The 19065-nt window shown below is 35.9% G+C and overlaps 1 pseudogene; it reads left to right on the forward strand.

Annotated features, from left to right (window-relative positions):
• Window positions 1-18463: 18463 nt before the first annotated feature.
• LOC116548803 lies at window positions 18464-18806 on the forward strand (annotated as a pseudogene).
• Window positions 18807-19065: the final 259 nt, after the last annotated feature.

Here is a 19065-nt window from a genome sequence, read left to right on the forward strand (position 1 = left end):
AGGGACAAGTGAATCCTCTCTGTTTTCTTGAATTGGAACATCCAAATTTTCTTGCTTTCAGACATCAGAGCTCTTGGTTCTCAAGCCTTGCAGTTCTGGGACTTAAACCAGTTCTCCCCTTCTCTACTCCCATTTCTCAGTCCTTCAGATTTGGACTGAATTATACAACCATATTTCCCAGTTTTCCAGCTTGCAGATGGCATATTATGGAACTTCTCTATTATCTTGTGAGTTGATCCTTAGAATAAATCTTCTCTTACATAGCTACATATATCTTACTGATTCTGTTTCCTTGAAGAACCTTGACTATTATGAGATTGTAAAAATCTAAAACAGCCAAAAAATTTTTTGAAAAAACAGAATGGAGCTTGGAGACTTTACAATTTCCAAAGTATTGTAAAGCTACCATAATTATGACAGTGTGATCCCAGCATAAGAGTAAATATGCAGGTCAACTGAACAGAATTAAGAGTTCAGAAATAAGCCTGGGCACGGTGGCTCACGCCTGTAATCCTAGCACTTTGGGAGGCTGAGGCAGGTGGATCACGAGGTCAGGTGTTCGAGACCAGCCTGGCCAACATTGTGAAACTCTGTCTCTGCTAAAAATATAAAAATTAGCTGGGTGTGGTAGCGCGTGCCTATAATCCCAGCTACTCTGTAGGCCGAGGCAGGGAATTGCTTGGACCCAGGAGGCAGAGGGTGCAGCAAGCCAAGATTGTACTGCTGCACTCCAGCCTGGGTTACAGAGTAAGACGCTGTCTCAAAAAAAAAAAAAAAAAAAAAAAAGGATTCAGAAATAAAGTCTTACATTTGTAGTTAATTGACTTTTGTCAAAGGTGTCAAGGCAACTAATCAGGGAAAATAATAGATATTCTAGAGATGGTACTATGATCATGGTTCATCCATGATAATACAAACTTAGATTTTTATCTTTCACTAAGTGAAAATTAACTCAAAGATTATTATAATCTTAAATTTACAACAATAAAACATTTGGTAAATAAGATAGGAGGAAATCTTCTGAACTTTAAGTTAGGTATCGAAGTTTTAGCTATGACACCAAAAGCAAAGTTCATATAAGAAAGAAAAGGCATTGCCGGGCACAGTGGCTCACACCTGTCATCCCAGCACTTTGGGAAGGCAAGGCAGGTGAATCACGAAGTCAAGAGTTCAAGACCACCCTGGCCAACATGGTGAAACTCAGTCTCTACTAAGAATACAAAAACTAGCCAGGCCTGGTGGTGTGTGCCTGTAATCCCAGCTACTCAGGAGGTTATGGCAGGAGAATTGCTTGAGCCCAGGAGGCGGAGATTGCAGCGAGCCGAGATCACGCCACTGCACTAAAGCCTGGGTGACAGAGCAAGACTTTGTCTTGAAGAAAAAAAAAAGATAAAGAAAGAAAAGTTGATAAATTAGATTTAATCAAAATTCAATACAACTGTACTTCAAAAAACATCCTTAAGAAAATGGAAAAAAAAAAAAACCATGTAAGACTAGAATATACTATTTGGTAAAACACGTATCTGATACGGGCTTGTATCCTGAATGTATAGAGATTGCTTATAGGTCAATAATGAGAAAACGAACAGCTAAATAAAATAGGCAAAATACTTGAATGGACATTTTAATAAAGAAAATATAGAAATGGCTAACAAGTACAAAGAAAGAAGCTCAACATAATTATTCATCAGGAAACTGTAAATTAATGCCACAATAAGGTACCATTTTACATCTACCAAAATGTTTATAATTTTAAAAAAAGACAGAAAATAGCAAATAAATTAGAGAAATGGGATTCCTCATATATTGTCGATTGTGGCATACACTGGTGTTTCCACTTTGGAAATGGTTTGAGAGTTAAAAATACATTCACCCTACAATACAGGCTTTCCACTCTTAGGTAGCTTTCCCAGAGAAATGACAGCATATATACATGTAAACACGTTGATTATTATAATCCATCTTTCACATATCTTTGAGCACTAGAAATTGGATTCTTTTTTTTTTTCTGCCATCTTTCCCTTGGGAACTAAGGAAGACAGAAATCCCAAGAAAACATACGCATTTCTTTAGGTGGGCCATCTCAAGCTTTCTATAGGCTGGCAAAGGGCTTATTAGCGGCTCCACTTGACTAAGACCTACACTACACCTTCCGATATATGATATCAAGAACAAAGATATTTTAAGATCTATTTGTCTGGCTCCGATCTACCTCTAAATTTGGTGAGAAAACAAGGCATAATTTCCCCCAAACTCCAATGAACTTCAATGTATCATTCACTCTGCTTGGCACTGAAGACGTAACTGTGACTAAGAAAAAGTCCCTGCTAGCAATTCTACCACTAAAATATCTGCCTTATTTTAGTCTTTCAACCAGAATCTTTCCAGTCTACTAACTTGTTTCTATCTTCAAATATCCTAATGCCACAATGATTCCTTAAAGTATGCTAATGGCAAAGTGGGGCTGGGTTTTGGCCAACTGTGGTAGCTGAGGACTTTTTCTTCCAAACCACCAAAATTACTTTCATGTCAACAATCTTACCATCAATGACTAAGGTTTACAAATGTACTTGGACCCTTATGATGGGAAATATGTGTGTGGTTCAATATAGATGGGATCAGGAAGGAGGCAGAGAACAAAAACTTGGATAGGAAAATATATAGACAACACTAAGCTATTGTTGGCCAATTGTCCACTGAGTGGTGGGAAGGTCAACTAGATGTCTCCTCAGCACAACAGACATTCTATGTTCACTTAATGAGCAAAGACGTTTGAAGACATCAGCTTGTCTTTTATCACGTTCCCTGGCAATTGTGACAGAAGATACCAGGCACTCATTCTGCAGGTGTCTAATTGACTTTCAGCAGACCCCTCAGGTACAATTCCCTGTCCCAGGCCCAACAGGAACTTCTTAAAGACACACCCCAACCAGTTCTCCTCTACTTTCCCACACAGCTCACATGAATTTGATCTTGCCTTCTGAGTATACACAATGCAGTTTTCCTTGATCATTATTCTTGATCAATATATTGTGAAGGAATATGCTTTACATCCTGTTTCTTTGGAGCATTCTTTTATTAATTTTCAAGAGTCTTTCTTCTCCTAACAGAATCCTCTTCTTGGAAATGAAAAGTTATATTTCCTAAACTACTGTTTTAGTTGACTTTAATAGTATATTTTGAAGGCATTTGTTCCATGACAATTCTAATTATTCCAGAAGCAAATTTGATGGATCTGGCTGACTAGGGCAAGAGTCTCATAGAGAAAAGTGCCAAATAGAAAGGGCAATCATAATTTTATGGGTTATATTTTACTATAATGATGAATATTCATCAGATGATGACCACATGTCAGGCATTATACCAAGAAGGATCACTTGCTTTATTATAGTTAAACACCATGAGATAACCTTATATACTGTGTACTCTTACTATTCCCATATTACAAATTCATAAACTGAAGTTAAGATTACATTCCCAAGTCAGTGTAGCTCAAGTGCATATTGACTTCTATTTGAAGTCATTTAATGGCCCTTATGTTCCTAACGGGCAAATGAAAATCTCTTAGTGTAAAATATGTGCCCCTTCATTCCTCCACCAAACTTGGTTTTTAGCATCATCTCTCCTGTCCACAAGTGTCCTTCTCAAATTTTCACTCTTCCCTACCGAGATGCACAAGCATTTTGACTTTTACACAATTCTATACTTTTGCAAGCTTTAACATTATGTTTCATGCCTCAAATATCTCTCTTCATTTTTGCTTCAACTTGAGAAATCTTAATTGGTGTCTTATCTCAAAGACCTCTACCTTGATAAGAATCTCACCAATTCCTCAAGCCAGAGCTAGGCATCTCTTCTTTGTATTCATTTGTGTCCATTCCTATGTTCCAGCACTAACCACATTGCAACTCTCTATCTCTCAATTTATCTACCATATTAGAAATTGGGTTGCCTGAGGAAAAGAAAAAGAAGAAAGAAGGAAAGACACAAATATTAAGCACCAGATATATATTAAACACACTGGTAGATATATTCTCATACATTCTATCCCATATTTTCACCTGCTGTTTCATCCTTTAAAGCCTTGAAATATATATCATGGTACATATTTAATTTTTCAAAGGTGCTATCTAGTAAGGTAAATCCAAGATGTATACACATGTCTCACCCAGGGTATATGTCCTTTCTTCTATATTCCATTTTTTTTCCTCCTGGCACCGTCAGCCCATTGGACAATGCTTGACATGTAGTCAATACTAAATAAATATTTGACAGATAGAAGAACAAATAACATTTATAAATTTAACTAGCACTTTCAAATAATCATCTAATTGTTCCTCAAAATGAGTCTGAATAAGCAAAATTATATTTGTCTAAAAACTAATGTATAATCTGAGGATTAGCAATTACTTAAGAAAATTGTCTTTTAAAAATATATGATACCATTTTATTCACATAAAGGTAAACTGTATGAGCCCACTAAAATGAGGCCTGTTGATGTCTAGACAGTCTAGAGATAAAATTATTAAAGTCTATGGTCACATTAAATTTTGAGTATGAATTTTTGAGTATGAATTTTTTTGTTTTGAGACAGAGTTTTGTGCTCACTGCAACCCTCGCCTCCTGGGTTCGAGTGAGTCTCCTGCTTCAGCCTCCTGAGTAGTTTGTAGTACAGGCATTCACCACCATGCCCAGATAACTTTCGTATTTTTAGTAGAGATGGGGTCTCTCATGTTGGCCAGGCTTGTCTTGAACTCCTGACCCCAGCTTATCTGCCCACCTCAGCCTCCCAAAGTGCTGGGATTACAGGTGTGAGCCACTGCACCTGGTCTACTTATTTTAACAGGGAAGGAACCCATAGGTTTTATAAAATAATAATTTCAAAAGTTATTTGACCCCCAAATGATTAAGAAACATAGACCATTTTCTTTATATATTCATTTTCACTCTATGATTATGTAGTAATAAATGAATAAAGTACTCAGATATATATAGTGTTTACTTCTGAGTCCTAAAATTTTATAAAGCTGTAATGGAAATTAAACCAGAGATTAAGCTCACTAAAAAATAATTAAAACACTCAGTTTTAAACCTTAATCTACTAGTTCCAGCATTTTCTATCTTTATTAAGATAGCCATATTAGACTGAACAGTTAGTTTTTATCAGTTTGTTTGCATGTTTGTTTTTGAAGGGGATGTGTGAGTAGAGGAGATTTTATTTCTCAGTTTTTGAGATGTGCCTATTTGTAACAAGCTGACAAGTATGTACAAAAAAACCCCAGAAATATCAGGCTAAACTTTTGTTTCTCTCATCACTTTCAAGTCAATTTGAAGAGCCTATGTTCCACTTATTAACAAGCACCTTCTGGCTTTGGTACTGCTGAGACGACATCTAGTGTGAATGTATACAAAAACTATGTACCTTGGAGAAAGCATAATTATAGCAATGCTCTGGTCTACAAGTCCATGTATGTCCAAGCCAGTATTTACTTAGATCTTTGAAAAAATAAAGGAAAGCCATCTAAATTAGAAAGGAAGAAAAATTGTCTCTGTTTGTAGACAACATAATCTTATATAGCAAAAACCCCAAAGATTCCATCATTCTTATAACTAATTAATAAACAAAGTCAGTAAAGTTTCAGGATACAAAATCAACATCAAGTAATTATCTGAAAAAGAATTTATTAAAATCACATTTATAATAGCTTAAAAAATAAAACATCTGGGAATACATTTGCTCAATGAAATGAAAGGAGGATACACTGAAAACTATAAAACACTAATGAAAGAAATAGAAGACATAAGTAAATGGAAAGATATCTTGTGCTGATGGATTGTAAGAGCTCATACTGTTACACTGTCCATCCTACTCAAAGCAACCTACAGATTCAGTACAATCCCTACTGAGATTCTAATGTCATCTCTTTCAGAAACTGAAAAAAGCAATCTTAAAATTTTTATGAAAGACCCCAAAGAGCTAAAACTATCTAGAGCAAAAAGAACAATGCTTAAGTATCATACTACCTGATGTCAAAATAGTAGCAAGCTTTCATATTCTGTTCAAATGGTGGTTAGATTTTAAAATAATTGCAAGTTTTATTTCACATTGTTTGGGCAATGTTTTTCTACTTATGAAAGTATAGTGCTCCCTACATATCATCTGTAATCTCTAAATAAAACTGAAACATACAAAAACTAGTAAAACGTATATTAAGTTCAATAAAATAAAGAAATATATATTTAAGATAATAAAATGGTCATTTTTCCCCAGAAAAGTAAGCATGTAGTTAAATTAGCCTGATCTCTCTAGATTAGAAGAAAATTCATTTGAAGACCGAAAGAAGAAAATAAAATATTGAACATTAAACGTTGTCTTTCAATAGCAACTGTAAGTTAGTTTTAAACAATCCCAGTAAAGTACAGCACACAAATAAATAAATAAATCACAAAAGAAAAACTGCAGTTGAGATTTATTGAAGTGAGTTCCAATATTGCATGAATTCCAAATTAGGCTTGACTCGTGATATTCTGTTAGTTCCCAAGGGAAATCAATACTCTTTAGAAAAAAAAATGTGTTTTTCCCCTTTTTAACAAAAAACTAAATTCAAGTGTTCCTTTTAGAAGCTTAGAAGGCACACAATCCCAGAGTGACTTTAGATAGCTGCACAGAAACAAAAGCACACAAAGACGAAGGAAAGTTGCCAGAAGTTAACTACATTCCCACTTATAAGGGAAAGAAAATGAACCTTTCCACTTCGCCTGGATTTCTGGAGAAGCTCAGTTTGATCAATTTTCTCCCTCTCTAAAAGCAGAAGCATATATTTTGAAATTGTCATTATAGTCTATAAAAGGAACACATTTCAATCAACAGAATAAGAAACAAATACCACTGTACCAGTGAAATACATTTTGATGATCTTGAATGGTTTTGCCTTTCAATTCAAACAAGTTTCAAGAGCAAATCACTTTTATTTGCAAATTTAATGAAATTGCAAATGCATTTACATTGATTAGGAATTTAATAGCATTTCCAAGTGAACTCTGGGCAGGAGCATGTTTAATGGTACCCAAAGTTCCTGTCACACAATTGGTTGGTCTGTTATGACCATTGCTATTTGTGTGGCATCAAATTAAAATGAGCTCTCAGAAGCCTGGAAGGAGAGCAAAGACCCATGAGGAGTTGCTTCCAGTCTCAGGGATCTTCCTAGATAGAACAACAGAAAAGGTTTTCCCATCACTATTGGATTGGAGTCACAGGAAGATGGGTAGCAAGAGAGCCTGAGTCTTGTGTTAACTGTGTGTTTATGAGCTTCAAATCAGTTTTAATCACAGCTAGCTGTGAAGCTCAGCTTCTCTTTCTTTTCTTCTTCCCCAGTCCAATTCACTTTGTGAGGGACTCTGTCAATTCCTAGAACCTAATTGCAACTTCCTTTGCCAGGTTTCCAGAAGCCAAATCTGAATCCCTATTGCGTAGGCTTTTCCCACAATCTCAGAGTTGCTGTGCCCATGTAGGTTACAGGATGAAAATGCTGCAAAATCACACCCCCACCAGTGTCTGAGTGGTGGGACCTGACATATGAATATCCCACTTCTTTTATCCACCAGTTAGGATAATTCTGAGTGAGCATTTTTCTCTGTTTACACAATTTCCCTGAAGGATCAATCTCTTGTTAGGTGTGATAGTGACAGCACCTTTTCTTGGTTTATTTTCATTACTTTGTCATTTGCTTATAGGTATTTCCTTCACATCTCAAACAAACAAACAAACAAATAAAAACCTATTTGAATTTGAGTCCTTGTCTCAGGGTCTGCTTAAGGGAAAACTTAAAGAAAAAGACTTTAATTCTAAACACATTTACTGAGAATCTGCTATATTACTTTTGTTAAGGTATGTCCAAGCACAAGGACTGACCACTCAAATACACTCAGGAGTAGAGCAGTGTAGTAGTCTGCTCTCACACTAATAAAGACATACCTGTGACTGGGTAATTTATAAAGGAAAGAGGTTTTACAGACTCATAGTTCCACATGGCTGCAGAGGCCTCACAGTCACGGCAGAAGATGAAGGAAGTGCAAAGGGGCGTCTTATGTGGTGGCAGGCAAGAAAGAGCATGTGCAGGGGAGCTCCCTTTATAAAAACATCAGATCTTGTGAGACTTATTCACTACGATGAGAACAGCATGGGAAAGACCTGCCTCTATGATACAATCATCTCCCACCAGGTCACTTCCATGGCACATGAGAATTATGGGTGCTACAATTCAAAATTAGATTTGAGTGGGAGATGAAGCCAAACTGTATCATCAGGAAATAAATTAAAAAATGAGAACAGATGTACAACATATGCCCCATTGAAGTGGGGCATTCACTATGAGGCTTCTGTCCATTTGTGAAATGCTGGAATGCCAGCCTTTGCCCATCAGTGTTCTGGCTTTTCAAGGAAAGCTGAAATATCTTGAAATTTGAATATTGTCAGTAATTCAAAAAACATTCATTTTGCATGTAATATTCTTCATGACAGCAAAACTTGCCCATGTATTGGACTTAACCCACAGACTGCTAGTTTGCAAACTGTACACTGGAGATTAAACCTGAATAGTGCTTGGGTCATATATATTAAAGAAACTTGCAATTTACAAAGGGTAACAGACATGCAAGCAACTAGCTATGAAGTTGATTAAAATGATTATATATATATATATATATATATATATATATATAAAATCAAATAATAATTTCTGAAGAAGAAAGAGACGCTCTGATTGGGAATGATGGAGAAGGAAGTTTGAAATGAGTACACATCAGAAATGGTTTTATGGAATAGTAGTATATACCAGAAATAGCTTAAACATAATTAGTTTCAGAAAGTATTGTTACAGAAAGCTCAAAATTAGAAAGCAAGATTTCACTCATTAGCCACAAGAGTGTCATGTCGCAGTCCTAATCTGATTTGGAAAATTATGATATGCTCTATTTGCCTCTAGGAGGCTCACAATGCACATCAGTGTGTTAAAAGCTCTGATAAGTACCATGGGAGAGAATCGTGGTAGACTCTGATTTCCCTGGCATTTTCTCACTGCTTTCAGAATCTTTCAATTCTATGTGGACACTATCAAGAACATGCCGAGAAATGATATTGTAGGGATATCTCTGACTTTAACATAAGCACTGAAAAAAGGGGGAATGTACTAATTTATCTACTCAAGTATAACCTAAAATAATAAATATATTCAGAGAACTTTTTTAAAAAGTTGGTGTATTAGTCATGGTTTTCCAAAAAATATATAATAAATATATATACTCACATATATACATGTGTATACATACATATATATGTATTTATATACATGTTTTAGTATTTATATAAAATATACTACTAATAGGATAGATATATAAATATCTAATTGTGTGTGTATCTGTGTGTATATCTATCCTATTATAGTTTTATGTATAAAATATAATTTATGTATAATAAATTTATGTATGAAATTATATTAGTTGCATATTTTAATATGTATATAAAATACATAATTAATACATGTACATGTATATATACATTTATACATATATATGGATATCCTTATATGATTGTTTATTCATTTACTTATTTATTTATTTATTTTTTGAGACAGAATCTCACTCTGTCACCCAGGCTGGAGTGCAGTGGCATGATCTCAGCTCACTGCAAGTTCCACCTCCCTGGTTCAAATGATTATTCTGCCTCAGCCTCCCGAGTAGCTGGGATTACAGATGTGCAATATTACTCCTGGCTAATTCTTGTATTAATCCTGTCTTAGTAGAGACAGGATTTCACCATGTTGGCCAGGGAGGTCTTGAACTCCCAACCTCAAGGGAATTACCTGCCTTGGCCTCTTAAAGTGCTAGGATTAAAGGCATAAGCCACTGTGCCCAGCCTATATATGCATATGTATATAAATATCCTATGGATATATAGGTATATGTATATATCCATATACATGTGTGTATAAAATATATAACAAACATATTTATTCATATACATATTTTAATATGTATATAGAATATATAACAAATAGGCTATATATATCCTTGGATATATATATATACATACAGGTGTATATGTGTATATACATGATCTGAATGCCATTATGTTTAAAACTACCCTGACTTTTCTCACCACACAGTGTTCCTCAATCTCCTACAATGGCATGTGAGAATGGCCTCTTGGGAATAAAATAGCCAATATCCCAAGACTCTTAAGCCCTAAGCCATGGGTGGGCAGCAGAAAAGGAAAGCCCTCTCTCCAGAGGTTCCCTCTGAAGAAAACACTTCAATGTCATCACTGACAGAAAGAGTTGGCTACACTTTGAGACTTAAATCAATTTCAGAGCAAATTCATGTATCAAAAGACACATTAATGCCTGAATAAAACCAAATTACTATTTGGGCCCTAAAGCATAAATGATCGTCAGAAATCTAATAATTAGCGTTCTGAAAATCAGGGAGAAGTTTACTTATTACTATGAAAGCAAGCATCCTCAAGCTTACATGATCACGGTGAGCTGGGAGGAATATATCTGAAGGCAAGGAAGCCCCCATATCATGAACACAGTAACTCATTATTATAGATTTCCCATTTGACAGGACAATTGATAATTCAAAATTTCAGATATGATACTGTCTTACAAGGAAACCAGTCTTCTAATAAGTGAACATCTCTACTGGTCTTCTCCAGACAGAAAGCAGAAAATACTTTTTTCTCATGGGCAAAATTTTATATATATAGGTTTTAGATTAGATATTTTATATATTATTTACATGTACATATTATGTATACAATTAATTTGTGCATATATAATTATATTAATTATACATATATCAGTGATTCAGGGTTTTGGTATGTGCTTTTTAAATATCAGGTTTCTTCCAGACATTCAATGTGATAGATCAGCTAAATGCTTGCTAGTGTTGTTTTGCACAAAGCATTGCCTCTAAGACCTTATTTCCCAGTAAAATGGGCTATCTAAAGTTAATCAATCTCAAGTCATGTTCATTTGATATTCCAGACGTAAGTTTATATCAAGAGAACAATTGAAGTGCTGCTTGCTGAATCTAGGTTTTATCCTTTTGTGTTCTGGAAGAAAAGGATCTGTATGAAAACTTCATTTTTTCATTCCACCACCTTTTACCACTGGTGATGCCTAACGACCATCGATTAGGCAATATACAAAAGTGAGGAAAAGGAAAAATGAGAAAGCAAAATAGATTTTAAATAACATACACTTTTGGGATAAAGACCAAATTTCCAAAATTGTTTATGAGGCTGTAGCTGATGCTTATAACTTTCCTTCTTTGCTACACATTTCATGTATGTTCCTCTTACCTTCAGTCAATCTCAGCATCATTGGGGTCTTTGTCCACCAATGACGGGCAAAACTTCATTTCTAAGTTAGTATTTTAAAAGAAGTAATTTCTAATCTGGCTCTGTTTGAATATCCTTCTTATCTGCTGAAGGACTTAGTCCCTCCCATTAGCCTTTCCCATTTCTCCACCAACATTTCGCTCCTCCAAATCCACCACTGTTCTTTACTTATCTTTCATGGATTATTTCCAACAGTCTGGCAGAATTCTTTAAATTTTCCACCTTAAAATATAAACCTACTTGTTTCCTCATACATTCCTACCCACAGAAACTTTGCACATGTCCTATGTGTCAAAACTCCCCAGAGAAATAGTCTACACTGTCTGACTCATTCTCCACTGTACCTGTTACCATAAGGTTTACACAACCTTGTGATACTTAACTTTCCGTCTTAATTTGACTGGGCCAAGGGGTGCTCGGTTAAACATTGTTTCTTGGTGTGTCTGTGAGGGTGTTTCCAAATGATACCAGCATTTGAATCCCTAAATCAGATTGTCTTTCCCAATGTAAGTTGTCATTATGTAATCCATTGAAGGCATGACTGGAACAAAAAGGAAGTGGAAAGTGAAATTTGCCTGTTTTGCTTCCAGATTGCCTGCCTGCCTTTAGCTGAGATATTGGATATTCTCTTGCCTTTGGATTGGAATTTACACCATCATCTTGTTTCTTTGGTCTTTGGACTCATACTGGAATTACCACCAGCTTTCCTGGGTGTGTGTGTGTGTGTGTGTGTGTGTGTGTGTGTGTGTGTGTGTGTGTCCTATTGGTTTTATTTTTCTGGAGAACCCTGATGAACACAAATGGCATATAGATTGTTAGCGGTTGGACTAAATTAGAACACATTTCCTCTGATTCTCATAGTCTAGCACTCTTTCCATATTGGGTTATAAACAAATGTCATTCTATATCTGATATTAAATTTTACGTTGTATTAACTGAAATATTGTTTTCATAGTCATTGGGAGTAGAGTGCATATGGAAGGTCTGAAATAGTAATTGCTTTCCGACTCTAAAGTAAAACATGTGTGTTGATACATCCAGTATAGAACATGTTCTACATTCTGTGATTTGTGGGGTTTAGGCATTTTATAAGAACTAAGAAGTGTTGAACTTGTTGAGAGATCATGAGATTAAGAGAGGGGAAAAGAGGAGATGAGCATTCTTCACTAAGGAGAAGTTGAGAGAAATTTCATTTTGCATAAGGTGGAAAATATGTGCATAAAAGATCACATTTCTCAAATATCATTTTTCAAAGGTCTTTTATGATTTGTTATGGGTATAACTTGATCTTTTTTTACTCTTTTTTTATAATATGTGCAAAGTTTTGTAACGATCATTCTTAGGAAAATTTGACCAGAAATATTTCCTCCAAAATAAAGTAGGAGTAAATATGACATATTGAAAGTTTTTCTTTTGTCTGCAAAAAGTAATAATCTATCATCATACTCGAGATCTGATACATAAGATCAGATCCATATTCACCTCCTGTAAGAAGTAAAATGGTTCCATTGTAAACTTACATTAATTTTTTTTTAAAAATCCACTTTCATTGAGATGTAAATCTTTATGACCAATGGCATACAGATGCAAAATCATGTAGCAAGCAATCCTGATGAATGACATTCCAGTTCCATCCCTAGTCTGTGGATGATGGAATTAAGATTCAGAGAGTTTAAGGGATTTGTTCAATGCTATCCTGGTGCTTAGTGGCTTCCTGAATTCCAGTACTCCCGTTTGTCCATCAAATCAGTATGAACTTAGACTCAATAAACGTTTTGTTTTAAAAAAAATTCATGCAGCTTCCTGAAAGAGGTGAGTTGGGCTTTGAAGCAAATACATTTTTGTAGACTTGTCTTGTTGTTACTGAACAAGGATGACATCAGCAGCCATTTTCAATGACTTTAAAATCATAGGATGGAGAACTTTATTATTTCATTCCACAAGTACTATTTAGCTGCCTTTGTTTACCAGGCACTGTTTAAAAGGCACTGGGATTCTGACAAAGAATTCATAAAAAAAATCTTTAATGATTTACTCCCTCACTTGGTGGAGTTTGCAATTTGGAATAAAATATAAATAACATAGTATTCAAATTCAGAATGTTTAAAATCTCTTCCGTGGGGTATACATAGTATGACTCTTCTTGCTGATCTTTTATTGTAAATAAAGAATCCATTTTAGTAAAAGTGATTAATGCTTATTTTGAAAATATTAGTCAATACAGAAAGACACCAAATACAAAAAAAAGAAAAAAAAAAAAAAACTCCGAATCCTAATACCTGGAAATAATTAGACAATATTTGGTTCTATAATTCCATATGGATATATAAACAAGAACCATTTTTATGAAAATTGAAATATGTATTTTTTCTTTTTACATTCTAAAAATTTTTTCTTGAAATATAGCATACACATAGAAAAGTGTGAAATTCCAAAGGCACAGCTTGATGAATTTTTACAACTTAGACGCACTCAACATCATCTAGCTCAAAAAATAGAACCCCAGAAATCATATAACTTCTACCATATCAATTTTTCTTGCCAATTTCAAAACTTTAGATAACTAGAATTATACAATATATACTTCTTGTACCCAACTTAGTCTTCAATATTATACATGTAAGATTCTTCCCTGTTGTTGCATGTAGAAAGATTTTGTTAATCATCATCACTGTATTCTGCTGACTGTGTACAGCACAATTTATTTGGGTGGTTTCCAGGTTGATGTTATCATAAATAAAGCTGCCAAACACATTTTCTTTCATGTCTTTCAGTAGATCTGTATTTCTGTTGGAGATCTACATATGCATCTATATTCATATCCACATCCATATCTCTAGTTAGATATGCCTACCTATAAACATATATTTTCTGGGTAATAATGTATGATTATATTCAGCTTTAGAACGTAACACCAAACAACTTTAGAAACAGTTTGTAAAATACCCATTATTACCACGACATATAAGAGTTCTTGTTATTCTATATTCTAGTGAAACTTTATTAGTGCTGTTCTTTTAAATTGTAGCCATTTGGATGAGTTTGTGGTAGTATCACATTGTGGTTTTAGTTTTATAAAGTCTAATTAAATTGAATACCTTTTACTAAATTTATTGAAAGACATACTCTTCAGTAAACTACCTATTCTAACACTTTCTTTCTTTCTGCTGGATTGACCATCTTTTTTAAGATCACACTCAGTAGATGAACAGAATAAGATCTTTGTTATACAAGGTTAGATGGAATGAACTACAAAAGACAAACATTGTAATCCTGATTTTTTTACTGTTCAAGTTGCTTTGGTTAGCCCAGAAATCACTGCTTTTTTTTTTTCCTGGCTCTTTTGTTACTAGAATGGGCAGACACCTAGTTTGCCTGAGAGACTGCAATTTACATCTATGGTCCTTCTTGGTGCAATTATTAATATCCTCCCCTTTTCCTATCAAGAATGTGCTGGTTTACAAATTATTGTATGATCATTCTACTAATTATTTATTGGTTTTTATTTTGTTGGTTGATCCCAGTAATGATACCCTGAGGCTGCTGCTCTATCCTGAATGCTAAGCATGTACTTATTCTGATTTCAAGAGTCAGGGTTCTCTACCCTGGTAACGAATTCTTTCTTAGAGATCAGTATTCTGTATGTCCTTGTTACAAGAATATTGTAAACCACTTCAAAGTAGATGCACTGAATCCTAACCACCATGAACATAAACGGTAACGATCTTCAGGGGGGATAGGCCAAATACAATTTCCAGCATCCACACCTTGATGTGCACTCATTCTTCTGCTTGGGAATGTGATTCTTGGATTTTCTTATTCATCCTTCATATCCCATCATATATAACATCACCTCTGACCTTAGATTGTTGTTTTGTGGTCATAGAATCTCAGGAGCCATAACAATCTAAGATTTCCATTTCCATTGAGATAAGTTACATATGAACTTGCCTTTGGCCTTTGCATCATTCAGTTGCTAACAGTAAACTCATTTTTTAATGTTCATCCTGACTCAGAAATGGTGTCCCTACCATCTATTCTTCAGCAGTTCTAACAAGAGATCATATGTAATAAATTTTACCTTCCACAGAGCCTCCCCTCTCTTACGCTCTCTCTCCACTTCATTCACCCAAAATTGTTTTGGCACAGATTTCCTCATTTTACCGCTGAAAGAATCACATTATAGTCATCACATTTTGGAAGCATTCAAATGAAGAAAGTAGAATTCTTGGCAGCAAGTGCCCTCCCACACCAGCTCTAATCTGAACGTTACTCAGTTTATCTTTTCAATGGACTCAGTTAGTCTAACCCAAAATATACTATTCAGTACCTGTAACATTATTAAACCCTTACAAATAAAACAATTTTTCTCTAACCTAGTATATAAGTACAATGTCTGATAAATGGTATCTATGCCTGTATAGTAACACTTTTCAGATTTAGCCTGCATCAGGATACAAACTACACCTTCCAAAATCAGTTCTAAGAAAAGCCTGTGACCTATAAAGTATTGCTGGAACCAGAGATGAGGGCAGGGAGTAGGAAGAATGTTCCTCAAACTTGAGGACAAGAGACATCGTTGTGACTTCCCCGACTGGGGTCATCTTTGGTGTACAGGGTGTACTTTATCCAATCATCATTCATTCAACATGTACTTTGGGACAAATAATAATAATAATAAAATAATCAAAGAATTAAAAAACCCAGGGCTAGAAGTCAGAAGATGAGAATTCCAGCCATAGCTCTGGAGACGGCCCTTCTCCATTTACAAAATGAGGGAGAGGTCTACATGAGTTTAGTGTTTACTGTTGCTCCAAACAATTTTACCTTTCCTAGACCTTTTGATGCGGGATGGATAAATGATGGCAGCAGTTGGCAAGATCTCAGGGATTAGGAGTATATATCACATACCAGACCAGGGACTGGATCTTCAAGGTGGTCTTGTGGACACGAAACACAAAATGTTGGAGAAAATGTTACTTTCATGAAGTTCTACTTTACATTAAGGCTGATGCATTTACTAGCCCAGAGTGGTAGATATTTTAATATTAGGGATGTTAGAGTCAGCTTTCAAACTGAAGGGGATCTGGGGACAGCACAAGCTTCTCAATGTGCAAGGAGGGAAATTGAAAGGAGAAAGGGATCTTTCTGAGGTCATACAGCTGATAAAGCAAACACAGGATCAGAACCCAGAGTTCTACACTCACAATCCAGGACATGTGTATACTCACGTCTAGTCTTCCTCACTAATAGCAAAGAGTAACTATCCAGTATCTTAAGGCTATCTTCTCTTCAGAATGTCATTTCCAACAGCAGGCATGGTAGCATATTAAAGGCAGAGGCAAGGAAATCTAGGAGAAGCTGAGATGATTAAAGAGTACCAACCATGTGAAGGCATGCTGTGCTGCTGTGCTGCTGTGCTGCGCCACGTGCTTTAGGTGGACCAGTACTCTCTAATCTTCGTAACAAGTCAGTGGCTAGAAGGGGGATGGAAGGAGCATTTCTATGCCTCATTTTCTCTCTTCACCTTCAATATAACTATAATTGTTAACAATTATTGAGCAGTCACTACTTGCCAGGCACTGCAGTGACATTTATAAGCTCCAGTCCTAATGTACAGAAACAAGCAGGTAGAAGTTAAGTAACTTACTATATTAGTTTCCTTAGTATACTAGACTCCTAATTGCTTGACACAACAAAATACCAAAACTGAGTGACTTCAAACAATAGACATTTATTGTTTCTCAATTCTGAAGGCTGAAAGCCTGAAACCAAGGTGCCTGCAGGGCAGCGCTCTTCCTTGTGTCTTCCATCTGCTTGCTGATATGTGCCAGCAATACATATTTTGGCTCCCTTGGCTGGCAAATGCTTCACTCTAGTCACATGGCTGCCTTCTCTCTGTGTGTCTTCATATCTTTTTCCTCTGTGCATATTTGTCTCTGTGTCCAAAATTCACCTTAATAATAGACACCTGTTATGTTAGGTCTCACATTAGGGTTCACCTAATTACTTCATTTTAAATCAACTACCTCTGTAAAGACCCTATTTTCAAATGAAGCCTGCTAACCTCTTTGGTGAGAATCCTTTAGTGCAATCCTTACCACTAGCCTCAGTATATAAAGCTACCCAGTATAAGATCGATAATGTAATCCAATCTGTCTCACTTGGAAAGATGCTTTAAAACTATAACATTTGGAATGCTCATGATTATTTTAACAAGTTACACTACAAATCTGGAAGGGAAGGGAGAAGGTCTGATTCTTTGGTCCACAGTTCTCACTCATTCCAGATTTCCTCAATCTCAATGACCTTTTCTTATACTTCTCATGTTTCATAACCTAAAGGCAAATACAAAATGCTATTTCTCCATATCTATGTTTTTACATGACATCCTGAGTTCCTTGAAAGAAATCTATATTATAGACTTCTCATAAACTGAATATATTAATAAAAATATAAATAGAGGCTGGCCATGATCTGAGCCACACCCAAACTAAGTGATGAGTGACACTAATGGCCGTCCTCAGAGAAGAATATACCAGAGAGATAGTATAGCATGATGCTTATCATTGAACTTCAGGGTAGGATTGCCTGGGCTTGTATCCCTACTAGTTTACTTATAGGATATGTAAGTTTAGGCAATTAATTAACCTATGTGCCTTAGTTTTTTCATATGACAAATATCAGTAACAAGAGTACCCAATTTAGAGAACTTGAAAGGATTAAAAAGGTAACTCATTTAAAAGCATTCACTTCCTAGTGCATTATAATTTTTAACACTTAATCTGAGTGTGAGGAGACGAAACTTGAAATAGTTAAGTTTTTTTTCTCATTATATTTCTAGCTACCTCCATCCTTACAAAACACAAGATGCATACCCAGACACACGCAGAGAAACACACACAGAATATTTGCTGTGCTTATTGTGAGATTTCTCTTCCCTACCATCTTCATCAGCATAGCCAACTCTATTAGTAATTTGGGCTGGAATCTGTAATTTAACTATTGTAGAAGGAAATAAGTGAGTAGTGTGAAAACTCATGAGACCTCCTGGGTTACATCATGTTCTCCATTAAAATTTTGACCAGAGCCCGTGAGTATGGCCTTGGTGGAGCCAACTGCTGTAGACAGGCTGCGGGCTTTGCTGCCGTGAAAGTGAAGATTAAGTGCTGAAAAGGCGTGGCCACTTGGCTCTGGGTGGCCAAAGATGAGAACTGCAGCATCTGCAGGGTAATGTTTAACTGCTGCTGCCCCGACTGCAAGGTGCCTGGCGACAACTGCCCGCTGGCGTGGGGTCAGTGCTCCCACTGCTTCCACATGCACTGCATCCTCAAGTGGCTTCACACACAGCAGGTGCAGCAGACACTGCCCCATGTGCCTCCAGGGGTGGCAGTTCAAGGAGTGAGGGCCCTGCCTCCCCCTTGCCGGAGGCGGCGTCCTGAGACCCCTTCTCAGGCTGGTGCCGTTGGCTGTAGTCGCTGCTGGGAACGGTTCCCTTGGGTTGCAACAAGGTGGAAACAAGGGCTGGAGCTGCGTTTGTTTTTCATTCACTATGTGACACTTTTATCCAGTAAGTAAAATTCATTAAACTACTCAAGTCCTGAAAAAAAAAAAAAAATGACCAGAAAGTGCCATTTTAAGATGTGGGATGAATACCTAGTTTT

This window comes from Sapajus apella, unplaced genomic scaffold (assembly GCF_009761245.1).
Source record: "Sapajus apella isolate SASKATOON/1434 unplaced genomic scaffold, GSC_monkey_1.0 scaffold5, whole genome shotgun sequence".
Taxonomy (NCBI): domain Eukaryota; kingdom Metazoa; phylum Chordata; class Mammalia; order Primates; family Cebidae; genus Sapajus; species Sapajus apella.